This window comes from Sturnira hondurensis, unplaced genomic scaffold, assembly GCF_014824575.4.
Source record: "Sturnira hondurensis isolate 20B ecotype Veracruz unplaced genomic scaffold, ASM1482457v3 Scaffold0010428, whole genome shotgun sequence".
NCBI lineage: Eukaryota > Metazoa > Chordata > Mammalia > Chiroptera > Phyllostomidae > Sturnira > Sturnira hondurensis.
In genome coordinates, this window is record NW_028083059.1 from 24,087,405 (window position 1) to 24,101,653 (window position 14,249).

Consider the following 14,249-nt stretch of genomic DNA (forward strand, 5'->3'; position numbering starts at 1 on the left):
TGAGTTAAGGTGAAGATTTGAGGTCCTGTATTAGCTTCCTAGGGCTCCTATAACAAAGTACCATAGGCTGGGATACTTAACAGAAACGTGTTCTTTCACATTTTTGGAGTCTAGAAGTCTGAAATCAAGATGTCACTATCCTCTCTCTAAAGGAAATATGGAAGAATTTCATCTTACCTCTTGTAGATCATTGTGTTCACTGGCAATTCTTAGAGTTTTGGCTTGAAGATGCATCACTCCAACCTCTGCCTCCACTGTCACATGGCTGTCTTCTCCCTACATCTCTCTACATCATCTTCCATCTTCTATCATCACATGCCTGCCTCTGTGTCCATATTTCCCCTTCTTACAAAGACACCAGTCGTGCTGGATTAGGGCCCACCAGAATGACCTCATCTTAACTTAATTATATCTGCAAAGAACTTATTTCCAAATGAGACCACATTAACTGAAACTGCAATTTAGGATTTCAACTCATCTTTTGGGGGAACACAATTAAACCCATAAAGGGCCCTGTTAAGATATTACAATTATAAAGCAAAATAAGGAGTATCCATATAGATAGCAAGAGGGGTAGAAACTTTCTTGGTAGACAGAGGCACCAGACTTCACAAATCCTCTAAAGGAAATCAGTTTGCAACCTCAATGCCCAGAGGTACCATCAGAGATAGTTACTGTCAGAGATAAAAAGATTAGAATTTGCAGGATTTCTAAATATGCAAGATCCAGATGTGAAATAATTCAGGCTTTCAGCATCCATTTTGTTGCTACATGCAGAGAAATATGATGGCAAAAGATGTTTTTAGTTTCTGCTGAATTCGGAAGAAAGAGAGAACCAAATGACACCAAAGAGAGGGATCAGGGGAAGGCTGAGTCTTTAAAAAGGTAAGGAGGGAGGGGGCCCACTGAACAATGCTCCTGAGAGGAAAGGACTACTCTCTTGATTGTAAAGGGGAGAATGAAGACAAGGTGGGTGCGTTTTGTGTTTGGTGGTGGAAAGTAAAGGCAGCTGAGAGGATGTTTCGTTTTTTACTTTTTACAAAAATTTTAGTCATGATTTTTTCAGTGAATCATGCCCAGATTTCATATTGTTAAATATAACTACTTATTTTTTCCCTTAAGACTATTTTTAGAGAAGTTTTAGATTCACAGCAAAATTCAGGGTAAGGTAAGAGATTTACCATATAACTGCTGACTCCATGTATCCACAGCCTCCCCTGTTATCAACATTGCCTACCAGAGGGGTATATTTTCTACAGATGATAAACCTACACTGATAACATTATTATCAGCCAAAGCCGATAGTTTACATTAGGGGTTAGTCCTGATGTTGTACATTCCGTGAGTTTGGACAAGTGTATTGTGACATGCATCCCTCATTAAGGCATCCTGCTGAGTATTTTCACTGCCTTGAAGATCTCTGAGAGCTTTTATTTTTAACAACCAAGTGTGTGAAATGATTGTCAGTTGAAAGCAAGTGCAGTAGTAGGTTGGTATAAGAGAAGGCATGAAATGATAGCTTTGGAGAATGAGAAATAAATTATTCTATGATACTACTTAGTCCTTAGCATCTCTTTTGCTTATATCCCTTCCTTCTTCTGTCCCTTAAATGTAATGTGCTTCATGGTATTATCAAATATATGTGCTTCTCTGGATTGAGAAATAACACTTATCCCCCTGGACACTAAGATGTTTTTCTACTAAGACTTTTATTTAAAAACAACACACCTCCATAGATTATAAACTGCTTGCTTAATATCTCCATTTGATGGTCTGATTGTATCTTATTGTCAAAATGTTGAGTTTTCTCATAAAATCACTTTCCCCTCCATACTTCACAATTTCTGTTAGCAGTACCTCATTCTTTCAGTCATGCCAAGATTGTTTTTGATTTTTAATTCTCCCTGTCTCTCCATATTCAGGATGCCATGTGAGTCCCATACTCATGAGGGTTTTCTCCACTGTTCACTCACTGACCAGTAATGATACTCTACTCCTCATTTTGTAATCATACACTAAAAACTTATAATTGTGCATTAAGAACAAAATGTTTTCAAAAATTTCTTTACTCTGTTCTTTCATCCCAGCAAATTATAAATATTGCTAAAATGTAACAAATAAATATGTGGAATTTATGTTTAATTTCACATGTAATCAAACAAATGCAAGTTTAGGCAATGATAATAGGTCATTTTGCTTTAAAATAGCAGCAAATATAATCTCAAGCCATTTTTGGAAGAATAGCTGTAAAATATAAAATGCCTATGTAAAACCTATGTGCTTTTGTGTTTATATTTATGTTTAGTTATAAAAAGCCTCAGGTAAAAAATGGAAGGTTTGTGGCAGGTTGATTGAAAAAGTCGCTACCATTCTTTACCCTTTGAAATATAGCTTGTCATCAATCCCCATTAAAAGTTGGTGTTTCCCCACCCCTTAAATCTGAGCTGGTTTTGTAACCAGCTAATGTGCTAATATGTCAGTCTGGACTCCAAGAGACATTGCACACTTCTGTTGTCTCTTTTTGACCCCATCATTGGCATGTTAACAAGTGTCTGTTCCCCAGCCTATTTGTAGCAGGAGAGACCCTGTGAAGGACCTGTGGCCTCCTAGCAGTCAGCCTACTAACGCCCAGAAGCAGAGTTGGCTAGCTGACTCGAAGCTGGGCACATGTGCACAGAAGCACAGAAGCTCTCCAGGGGGCTGGGTAAAAGCTCCCTGGAGAACCGGAAGAGCATAGCTGAGCCCAGTCTAAACCAACATCTGCTACACTAACAAGCCTAACTGTTGTTATTTTAAGCCACAGACTATGGGGGATAGTTTGTTTCATAGCAATAGCGAACAGACACAGGGATATACCCAAGTGATCATACTGACTATATCTGAGTGGTATCAATACAGTTCTGTGATGTTTAATATCATTTTTTGGTTTTACTGTATTTTCTAACTTATTCCAAAAACAACTTGCAATTTTGTAATAAGAAAAAAATAAAAGTTGTTGCCACAAAAAATTAATCTGGTTAATATGCAGATATTACAACTACAGTCAGGAACAACTGATTTTAAAAATGAACTGTGTGAACTCGAGGAAGATTAACTTCTGTGAGTTTATAATTTGAATTATAAGCATGACTTATAAACATCTACATCATGGGGGCATTATCAAATTGCAAAAGTTTGTCAATAGAATATTTGAAGTAGAGTATATCTGTAAATTACCTGCTTGTTCTCAGTAGAGTTTAAGTTTTATGAGGGATTTAATTCTGTTTTCCTGCCACCTGGAACAATGCCTACATGTAATAGGTCATTATTTAATCTTTGTTGAATGAATGAATGAACAAATAAATACATGTATCAAGAAGAAATAATAAGAGAGGTGAATTTTTAACCAAAGTTAGAATTTGACCCAAAGTTACTGTCCTGCCACTTTAGTGGTTCCAAAGTATGCTAGAATTGACCCAACACATGTCACAGCTAACACAGTGGGGCAATGTGATAGATTTAAAAGAACCACAAGCTCTTTGCTATTACTCCCATTGAGAAGTGGAGTTGAATTACTTTTTTCTTGAATTTGGGCTGACCTTGGTGACTTGCGTGGTATTCTAGAAGCCTTGCAACTTCTATTAAACTGCTGGCAACACTGGATGATCTCTGAGCTACCCTGTGAGAAGTCTGAATGCCCTGATACTGCTGTGCTAGAGATACCACTTGTGGGCACTGGGTAGGACATCCTGCTGAGCTCAGGCCTCATATATCACTGCAAAAGCACTTCCACATGTAAGTGATGCCTCTTAGGTGCACTTGAATAGCCCCTTTGCCAGCTGAATACGACTAAGGAAAGCAATCGACATCATCTGGAATGGAAAACTCACCCAGTGGACCTCCACCCTTGTTGCCGAAGCACAAGATTATAAGATAAAAAAACGATTGCTATGTTTAACCACAGAATTTCCAGGTAACTTGTTACACAACAAAAAATTCCAGGAATGGGTGGAAAATATTTCCAGGGATCATTGCTGCCTTAAACCTTTTTTAAATTAAAATTTTAAAACTACATTTTGTTCAAACCACTAAAAAACTGAAATTATTTTGTGATACATGTTCTATCTCCCAAAAGAACTGTATGCAATCCAAGCAAGGACTTTCATTTTGAATCACTAATTTATGGCCCCTAGCTTCAGCTCTACTGTAGCCATTCCAAGGGCATCGACTGGTTAGAGAGTGATAAGCAATGCAGAGAAGTGAGAAGTCGTGTGGAGTACAATCTAGTCCATATGGAACCGTCAGTTTGCAGGGCATTTAGGAGGCATACTGAAGGGACACAGGGGTTATTGATATTTTAGCAGGGCCTAGAAGTTATAATCACTAAATAGGATAACAAAACCTAATCCTGAATTGAACCTATTCTCATGACATCTCAGCCCATCATATTCCAGATCCAGAAAACTGCAGTTGAACACAATCACTGAATTAAGCTGATAGTTTCTGCTATTAGAGAAAGAAATATGAAGAAAACACATTTCAGGTTTCTGGGTTATGAATTTAAAAATACATGTGTTCAGGAAGGTTACTGCAAAGCCTAAGAGATGGATTGTAACTGGCTAAATTAGCAAGCAACTGCACAGACAAATTGACTAGTAAAATCCAGTGTAAACAGTTACAAACTACAGAAAGTTCACAGGAAGTAAGATTGCTCCTTTTTCCCCTTTAGAATATATCAATTCAGGCTTTGTCTGCTATTACTCAATTATCTAGCCATCTAATGCTCCCAACTTCTCTTATTTTAAACTAAGCATGCCATCCCCATCCCAGTTCTGGAGTACTCACGTGCCAAATTCAAAAACCCACTCTTAATCTCTCCTCCTTATTAATGCTGACTGTCAGAAATAAAAAGAGACATACAAACCCATGAAATTGAATCAAACATCTTCAGGACAAAAATACACAGGGGGGGGGAATGGTCTGGGAACAAAGCTACATCATAAAAATGTGGTACACAGAAAATTTTTATGGAGTTGAACATACTCTGGCTACAGATGATATCATCTTTTTCTATATCCTTTTCTTTTAGGACATAAAAGGTCAAACATCTTATGATTGGTACGGGTATTTTTAATCTCTGTGTCAAAATGGCACAGAGGTTAAAAGCAAGTTGGAGAATAAGGAAATGACTATTAAAAAGAGAATGAAAGTTTTTAACCTTTTCTAAATAGTGCAGTAGAACCTAAGTGATTATTTAAAGGAATCTTCATTGAAATACTTGATTTGAAACATGGGAATATCACAAGTATAATTAACACACACTGAGGAACACAGCTGCAGAAATGTACTCAATTTACCACATTTCAGGGGTGCTTGGGTTGCATTTGAAAAACATGGAATTTGGTAGAGAGTTACTGAGATCTAATTGCCCATCCTAATAAAAGCCATACTTTATAAATCATGGCAGAACCTACTGAATCAACTCACTTGAATTTATTTTCTTTTCATTGTTCTTAAAAGTAGATGCATTTTTAGATATAGTACTATACAATTACAACCTGAAGCAAGTATAAAATAATTAAAATTTAAACTATAAAATTGACTTGATTTTCTTTCTTAAAACCATCATACCTGTTCTTGAATCATATAGCCTTGTCAATCAGTCATTTTATTTCTATCAGTAAGTGCATGCACTACTGCTTATTACTGCAACTGCTATTTACCACTGAAAATTAAATATGGCGCTTTCCTTACTGAGCTCCTGCTGTATGCATGGAAAACCCTGGCCTATGTGCTTCATATAGACTATCTCAAATGTTCTTACAATAAATCTGTAGATTGGCTTTGGAGGAAAGGAAGTATTGCTCTGGCTCCAAATGTTCACATGACTTGCTTAAGTAGTATTGTCAGAGCAATCCAGAGAGGCTGACATTTCCTCTGAGCCCTAAAGTGAGTAAAGTTCATGGTCAAATAGAATGTAGGGAGGGTACATTTCAGGCAGGAGTGACAGGAGCAAAGACTGGAAAAGGTTGATCTGTGCCAGGAGCTAAAAAAATTTCAGTGAGGTAGGTGTAAGATGGCGGGTGTGGCTGAAGAGTACTTTAACATGTGGGCTCTTTTTCTTCTCTATGATTCAGAAAACCACTGACTGTTTTGAAGCAAATGAGTTGTGAGATCTCAACTTATGTCTTAAGAACATTGTATGTGCTCTATATAGTGAGTACATGGGTAAAGGGTAAAAGCAAACTTAGGAAAACCATTTAGGAAACAACTGTTAAGTGCCAAGGGAGAAATGGTATGGTGACCTAAATAAGATGGTTGCAATGGATATTAAAATAATGAAGGAAATGATCGGAGAGAACAACTAAAAAAATGTGCTGTTTGATCTGACAGGTGGAGTAGGAATGGTGAGACAAAATGAAGATCCAAAGGTACATAATGCAAGTTTCTATTTGGAAAATGTATGGTAGTACCATTTGATGACAGAGAAAAGATTCAGGAGGCACAGACTTCAGCTGAGTAAAAAATTATCCTTGGGACATTTTAAGCGTGCAACATTTTGGTTGGTGTCTGGAGGACACAAAAAGATCTACTTCTGCAAAACAGGATCAGGTTGCAATCATCCAAACTAATTTCAGTTAAATGTGTTCTTACTGAAAATTCTCTCCACACAATGTACTCTGCAAGATATTTGCTTTAAAGAAACTTACCATTGTGTATTTGTGGAGGATAGATGTTATTATTGACGCTAAAAGGAGGGTGAAAGTAGACTGCTGGGTGCTGAATCCTGAACTTGTCAGGAGCATTGCAATAGTGGAAGAATTCGCTAAGGACATATATTCGATCTGAATCTTGAACAATGTATGTTTAATTTAGAAAGAAGGTATAGATGGAAAAGAAAGAGGGATGTGAACATTCTGCCCAACAAGAGAAGCAGAAGCAATGACATACAGTGAATAAATGCCTTCCAGATATTTCTATATATCAGTAATTAAGCCACATACTGTTTTTCAAGTTGTGGGCAAAGGTGGACCTGATCCCTGTCCTCAGACTTGTAATTTAGTGACACAGACTAGCATTGACCATTTTATAAAAAGTGTAATTATTATTACAAAAAGAAGACATTTGAGGTAGTGTGTGAGTATAATATGGGAAGACCCAAGTTTAGGTATTATATCTTTGGAAAGTGATATTTCAGCTTAAAACTGTAGCACTACATATTAGCTATGCAAAGGAGAAAATAAAATCAGAACAAAACCTTGGCTAGAATTAGGAAACTGAATGGGAAGGAGGAAAATTAAATAGGGAAGCACAACTAAGCAGACAGCAGAAGTGGTCTAAATAAAAAGAGAATGATGTACTAGAATGGAGGCAGTGACGAGTGAAGAAATAACAAAAATTGAAAGTTACTTAGGAATTACTAACACTAATAAGACTTAATGATTGACTGACAGTGGGAGGTGAGGAGGATGGAAAAGTCAAGATCCCGTCAGCATTCTGCCATGAGTGACTCGGTAGATGACGCACTTGCTGAAATGAAGAACACTGGGGGCGGCGTGGGACTGCCGCAACGCGTGAGACCGATGTTCCTTCAGTCTGCGGCATTTCGGACGGTCATGTTTTCGAGGTCTGTAGGTAAATTGTGATAATAGGTGAACTACACTGGATAGCCCGTGAAGTTGATGACCACTTTTAGGTTGTGATATCTCCAGTTTCTATTCTGTACTTGCTACCTAATAAGCTATCAAAACCATGCTGTCTTAATGGAGTGAGCTGTTCTACATTATTTTAGGCAATATTTGGTTTCAAATAACTATCATGCACCTAAGGACAGTAACTTTTTCAATTTAAAATATCTTTCACGTTTGAGTAAAGTTTTCAGCATGGACACAAAGCTCCGAAGGGCCAGGGTCCTTCTGAAAGAACAAGAAATGCAACTGAGCCAAACTATTGCCTGTGGAAGCCACTCCAAAGAGTATTCTGTGGCCCACAATGTCTGGTAACATTAGCGGTGTCCTGAGAACAATGATTTTCCATGATCCCTTCATAGAGTTACAATGACAATAATATGTAATGGAGTCTACAAAACCCTATGGTATAAACACCTGCCTAATACTGTGTTTTTGCACTAATTGAAACTCCAGATTTACTCACTGCCTTCTTTTGTCTTGAGAATAGACTGTGAAACTATTTTTGTGGAACACTAATTCATTATTCAATAGCCTATAGCATTATATGTGACTTTATCTAAATTGGTTTCAGGGTTAAAAAATATGGGTTTGAAAAGTAACTTGCATATCTGAGATCCATGGATCTCATCATCAAATTCCAGTTTCAAAGATGTGTGAATACTGTAGATGGTAATGCTTTAAAATGAAAGTGCTCTAAATATTAACTAAAATTTTTTTATAACTTTAAAAAAATCAAACCTCAAATATTTCTTTTGGGATGATTAAACAAAGGTTCGTGAATTTCCCTGAATATCACATTCTAAATTGTGCTTGTCGTTGGGCAGATCTTTCACAACAGGGGATTTTCAAAACTCAAAGTCATATCTTCAGATGTAGCACAACAAAGCAGAAATGTGCCAAATTACCCAGAAACAATTTGGATAGCTGGCAAACAGGGCAGCCTACTGGTTTGTGAACAGTCTAGGTAATTTGCCACTCAACTCTCCTCCATTTGCCTGAAAAAATTGTAGGGTACTCAGAACCCTACTATCTGTTATCCATCTGTCCGCATTTCTCTGCTCTGTCTGCGTCTGACAGTGGAACGGCTTCCTCTGGCCTGTCTCTTGCTGCTGGCAGGGACGATATGAGGGAAACTGGCTGACTTGGGAAGGGGGAGGCCCCTTACAATTAGTATGGAGAACAGAACATCTCCTCGTTCTGCTAGGAGAAAAAAGTGATAAGCTCAGAATAAAAATAGAAAGGAACATTAGGAAGAAACACAAAATAAATTACTCTCCAGTCTCACCAGATGACCCAGCAGGGTGATCAAGCCTTGTATTTTCTAATCAACATACTCATAAACAAGATATTCACAAAATGTCATCAATGGCTATTTAGCCCAAACACATCAATACTGCTCACCACACTACTTCAGCACTTGTCTTTCAGTTAGTCAGTACCAAATTCTCCCAAGTGTGCATAGAGTTTAACATATAGAATTAAGTCCAATTGTTCTTGAAAAGACAGGTTACTGTTGCATGCCAAAAATGTAAGCTCTGCTTGTTCGTTCTCTCCAGTAAATCAACTACATAGTCAAATTTAAATGTTTATCTTACTCAATTTAACATACTTCTCAATATATCCTTCCAAAGGGAAAAAAAAGAGTACATGTTATATAATAATGGATCACATCACCAAAAATTTTGGTCAGGTATATAAGGCATTTCAGAAGTATATCTGATATTAGAGATAAAAGGTGGCACGCAGTGAGAACTACAAGGACTTCACACTAGTAATAATATAGAAATTTGTTAGCTGGCATTGCTTTTACTGAAAAAATATTTTTATTGTTTTCAAAAATGATTTGCAGACCATGGCAAAAACTAAGATGATGAGCAATGACAGCCGTATAAAGCACTGAGAACAAAACTTCAGATCCGAGGAGCTGACTTTCCCATTACTGGCGGTATAGTTTTATATGGCATTTAACTTCTCTAACCTTGATTGTTCTTCTATAAAATGGGAGTAACACACACATGCTACTGGGTGGTTATAAGAAATGAAGGCAAGTAACAATTGTGAATTTCAGTTTCGTTAAAATTTTAACATTATTAATAATATTTAGCCCTGGCTGGTGTGGCTCAGTGGATTGAGCACAGGCCTGCGAACCAAAGGACCGCGGTTCAATTCCCAATCAGGGCATATGCCTGGGTTGCAGGCCAGTTCCCAGCAAGGGATGCATGAGAGGCAACTATACATTGATATTTCTCTCCTCTCCCTCTCTTTCCCTCTAAAGATAAATAAATTTTAAAAATCTTAAAAAATATTTTTGTTGTGTAATAATGCAAACTGTCCAATGTCCAGAAGTTTTACACACTACCTACTCAAGATATGAAACACCTCGCCTTCCATTCCCTACTAGGCACCTGGGGGTGGAGGGTTGTGCAGATGAAAAAGATTGGATCTGCATAGGGAAAAAAAGTGAAGCTGTGCTGTTCACTTCCAGGTTTTGCTAATCAGAGAATATACTGAGAAAGTATAAAAAATAAAAAGAATATTTATAACTAAAACCATTTTGGCAAAACAGCATGTATTACAAAGAACTCAAGTTTTTATTACTTCTGGAAAAGACATTTTACAGCTTACAACAAAAACAATGTGATTCAAAGGCAGCTGCTGAGAACTATAGACAAAGAAAAAAAAATATTTGAAGTTCTGGCTGACTGAGATTCCCACGTTTGAGGACATGTAATACCTCTGAGTTTTCTATTACATATGTGAAAAGATAAAAAACAATGGACCAGGGGAATCTTCCATGCCTAGGAAGCAAACTAATTCATGAAAGAATGTTTTTGTGTCCCTATTTTTTTAGATAAATCAGTCGTAGTGGTACTTTTATAATGGATTTGGATGCTAAAAACACGCAGGGTTAGGGTTTTCAAATCAATACAGACTTCTTTCACACAAAATTGTTCCTTTTATTGACTGTAGGTATACATCAGAATACCAGAGCTAAGTCAGATAAGGGCAGTTTCAGGGCCTGAGAGGTGTGGTTTGGGAACGTAGCTCCTGTATGACAGACATATGGTGTAGAAAACCATCTTTCTCAAGCTGAGTTCTCAATAACATGTTGCTGTTTTCTTCATTAAAAAAAAGGACTGTATGGTCAAATATTTTCAAGAGTAAATGCATAATAAATTCTCTTCTACATGTTAATTGTTCCAATCAAGTTTTAGACTAGAACCATAAATACTTTAAAATACAGTTTGTCAGCAAGAAACTAAGGGTTAGAGTTAACATTTACTTTATTCATGTTAGATATGCTTCACTGAACTTGATCCTTTTTATTTATTTTATTCTATGTAGTCCACACAACTTATGAAGTGAATATGAAAGAACTTGGATTCAAGGAATTTTGTACATTATACATAATTACGGAGCTAAATATGCTTGAAATGAAGAGCTCATATTCTCTACTGTAATGTTCCTCCCCGTTCCATTATGTGGTCCTACTGCCTTTGATGAATTTTCCATGGTTGGTTCAGGGGCCAACATCAGGCATGCATTTCACTGAGGTCCAGCTATCCTACCTCTGCCTGAAGCCTTTCTTTTTCAATTTAATCTTTATTGTATTTTTCCCATTACCCTTTAGTCACCCTATACTCCCTCCCTGCAGCGGTCACCACAGGATCGTCCAGGAGTCCTTTCTCCTTTCTGCTCAGTTTCTCCAATCCCCAACCTACCTCTCCCCACTAGATGTCAGCCTGCTCTTCATCTATGAGCTGGGGGTCCCTGTTTGCCTTGTTACTTCAGCTTGTTCATAGATTCCACATAGGAGTGAAGTCATATGTGGTATTTGGCTTTCTCTGACGGGCTTATTTCACTTAGCATAATGTTCTCCAGATTCATCCATGCTGTCACAAGGAACAATGGAATACTACGTGGCCACAGAAATGAAGGTTTCTATTTATTCATGTTTGCAAGATTCACTGTACTTTCCCTTTCTGAACTCCATTTTATTCCTGAATCCACTGAGTCATATTTTAAATTTTAAATTGTATTCTTCATACTAAATCTCTATTTTTAAAAAATAATATTTCATTTTTTGGCTGAGAATTTATATTTTTTCCAGTTGTTCCACAAATAATCACCATTGCCTCATAAAACATGGTAACAGAAGCACTTTACAGTCACTGCCTGGGGAGTCCAACGTCTGAGTCACTCAGGGTGACCTTCTGTTGCCTTCTCCCTTAAGAATTGATGCCATTTTCTTCTGATTGTCAGTATGTGGAGTAATTTTGAACTGTATTATGGACATTTTGATACTGTGTTTTGAAATGTTGGGTCCCATTACATTTATATGAAGAATGTTTATCTGTTTATTTGTTTTAGCAGGAAACTACCTGTTTGGTCCAGACTGGAGGGTTCGCTTTGCCTTCTATTGTAATTGTTTTAAATATCAGGTTAGTTCTCAAAGCTCGAAGTGCGTGGTTTGTGTCTGCTTATCATATGAGCCTCCTGGGTGTTAGCCTGGAGCTTGGAAAGATCTTTACGTGTTCCTTCTCTTCTTGAAGCTTCTGCTATGTTTCTTTGAGTATGTTCTGCCCAGTCACAGTTTAGGGGTGATCTTACAATTTGTGTTGGTTTATTCACAAAATTAGGTATCCCCTTCTCCAGCTCTCTCTTCTTATAAATTTACCTTTCACTCTGTGACTTCCAGAGACAGCTTTGGTGATTCATCTAGCCAAGATATACAGTTCTTTCAGAGATTTAACCTTCTATATTCTTGTACATATCTGGACAACTGGAAGCAGAGCAATGAGACAACAGAAAGAGAAAAATAATATGGATCCCCTTCCCCTACACACAGCACAACAGGGGACCCTTTTCTTGGTTTCCCTATCAAAAGGGAGGGATTTCCTCTTGGGTCTTATGCACCTGTTGCACTAAAAAAATACAGCAGTATCACTGAGCCTGGGCTCGAGTCAGTGCTGGGGGAGGGGGGGAAAAAAAGGACTTCATCCATTATATAAAACTAGCTCAGGCCATTTTCCACCTAATCCTCTGGCCAGGAGACAAAGGAAGAAAATAAAACTCTAAGAAACTCATCACCACCATTACTCAAGTGTTGACATATCTCTTCTATCTGGGTACTTCTATTTATTTTTTAAGAATCCTTATTGATCTATTTATTTAGTCCAGAATGTTTGGTTTTAGACAATGGGATAGTTAACTAAAGTGGGCTTCCTTCATCTTTGTGAGGACCAGAAATCTGTCCAAGAGTTTTAATGAGAAAGCTTCTTAAGTACTCAAATTTTGTACCACAAAGCATGGTAATTATGAGTCTATACCCTAGAAAAGTTTTTGCAACAGTCTGTACCTTGAATATCTAGCTGTTGTGGTTTTGATTGTGCCCTCTAACCCTCTTGTCAAGTTTGTTACCTCCAGAATACAACAATGTTGCCAGCCTGCTCATCAGTGTAATCCTTTGGGTATCATGCACGCTGCTTTCCAGGGACAACCAACTGACCTGGACCTTGCAAGACCCTGCTCTCTCATACGACAACTCCCCTCCACTCCATTCTGGAACCCCTTTCTATAAGAGATCTCTGGACCTAGGGGATAGTTAGGAATATATTGTGGCCATCAGGAAGTAGTACCAGAAGACTGAGACCTTCACCCATTGTCTTTGTAAGATTACGAACTCCAGAGAGTGTTAAGTGGGAGAAGGGGAGGGTTGGAACAGAGGGATCAGGCCAGGTCACCAAAATATGGCAAGGCGCAGGGAGAAGACCTCAAGGCAAAATTTAATGTCAGAAGCAGCTTGCCCTCCCTATGGAGGGGACGGTCACCAGAGAAGGAAGCTTGTACAGAGCATGAATGACTGGAGACTTTGCCCCCTACTAGGCATGGTGGCTGGAAGAGGGGCAAAGGCAAACACGGCCAACACTGGCCCTCATTGGCTGGAAGGCTGGCCACGCCCACTGGCTTTTGGCATGCATGGGATTTGGGAAAGGACTTTTGAGAGGGAGCATGCTGGAAAGCAAAAAGTCAGTTGTGTCCTTCTCCTCCCCCAGCAAGGGGCACATCAATAGTCACCAGTGACAGAGGCCTGGGGGCACAGACTGTGAAAGATGCCTGAAGCTGGACAATGACTGGAAACCAGCTAAGCCACCTACATTTATGATACTTTGGGGTGGGGGAAAGAGGTTTCTCGTGCAACCTTGAACTGAGCTGGGAGATGCTGACAGGGTGATTTTTCTTTGGGTGTCTTAAAGGAGACAAGCTTTCAGGTAGGAACTTGTCATTATTTCCAAAGAGCTTGGTAATAGTAGTCAGCACTGTGAGCAGATTTTGTTCTTGCGTTATTTTCAGTTCTTGAACCTATGTAGTACTTGTAATGACAAATATTTAAGCAGTTATTTTTGATATCATACTCTCTTTTTTCCCTTTATTTTTGTTACCCAAGTATTTTAGGCAAAAATGTGCCATTATTTCAAATTATATAATTGTTAAGTAAAAGATTCCTTTTTTTCCACAGAAGCCTATCTTGAGAGATTTGCTTGGTAGACAGCAAGTGGTAGGATCCCTCTTTACTCT